The 1,299-nt window shown below is 49.4% G+C and overlaps 1 pseudogene; it reads right to left on the reverse strand.

Moving 5' to 3' along the window:
- The window catches only part of LOC102422080, a 3,014-nt pseudogene extending 2,240 nt beyond the window's left edge, over positions 1 to 774 (reverse strand).
- Positions 775 to 1,299: the final 525 nt, after the last annotated feature.

Consider the following 1,299-nt stretch of genomic DNA (forward strand, 5'->3'; position numbering starts at 1 on the left):
CAAAATTAACCCCCCCCTTTGGTTGGGTTAATTTGCATACTCACTCCTGATTGGCTGGTGAGTGTAGTGGAGGGACGGTCAATTTACATGTTCCTCTTTTATTATATAGGCTTTTTAAAGATATATTTTTATTGATTTCAGAGAGGAAGGGAGTGGGAGAGAGAGAGAGAGAGATAGAAACATCAATAATGAGAGAAAATCATTGATTGACTGCCTCCTGCATGCCCCCTACTGGGGATTGAGCCCGAAACCCAGGCATGTGCCCTTGACTGGAATCGAACCCTGGACCCTTCATTCCACAGGCTGACGCTCTATCCACTGAGCCAAACTGGCTAGGGCTGGACCTCAACTTTTTCAGCTGAATTATAACAAAGCTCATTCTCATAAAGGACCCTTTCAGCTCTAAATTTTAGGCTGCTTTATGATAAGTTCAGTCTGGGCTCCTTTTCTATCAAAAATGTCTTCCTTCTCTGGGCCTACTCTGAGCAGGGCATTTCAGTCTTTGGCCAGAGGCCAGCAGAGGCAGCCTAGGCCCTGACCTTCTGTCAGACGCACTGACTTGTCTCCTAATTAGAAGTGGATCGATATGGGCCTGGGGAGCTTGTGAGGAGGCCTGAGGAGAGCTCCTAGCTAGGGAGAATCTGATTACCATTAAATGGATCTGGTTACACTTGTCAACACAACAGTTCTGCTGGTGTAGACTTACTCCGATGGGACCAGCAGGCTCTGAGCAAATGGGGAAATGGTTAACTTGTGTCCATCTTCCTTTGACATGTGTTCCCCAGCTTTATAAACTATATAATACTAGAGGCCTGGTGCACGAAATTCATGCATGGTGGCAGGGCGGGGGGGGGGGGGTCCTTAGCCCAGCCTGAAACCTCTCCAATCTGGGATCCCTCTCGCAATCCGGGACCGCTGGCTCTTAACTGCTTGCTTGCCTACCAACTTGATCACTGCCTAACCACTCCCTTGCTAGCCTGATGGCCCCCAACTGCCCTCCCCTGCTGGCCTGGTGGCCCTCAGCTCCCCTCCCCTGCCAGCCTGGTGGCCCCCAACTGCCCTCCCCTGCCGGCCTGATCGCCCCTAACTGCCTCTGCCTCAGCCCCCACCATCGTAGCTTTGTCCAGAAGGAAGTCAGACGGTCGGAAGATGTCCGGTCTCCCGGTCTAATTAGCATATTACCCTTTTATTAGTATAGGTGATCTTATCGAATATCTACTAAGTGTTAAATATTGGGTTAAGCTGCTTTTATTTTTTCTAACAACCTACTGAATGGGTTGGAAAAGGAAACTGAAGCTC

Source organism: Myotis lucifugus, unplaced genomic scaffold (genome assembly GCF_000147115.1).
Source record: "Myotis lucifugus unplaced genomic scaffold, Myoluc2.0 scaffold_60, whole genome shotgun sequence".
NCBI lineage: Eukaryota > Metazoa > Chordata > Mammalia > Chiroptera > Vespertilionidae > Myotis > Myotis lucifugus.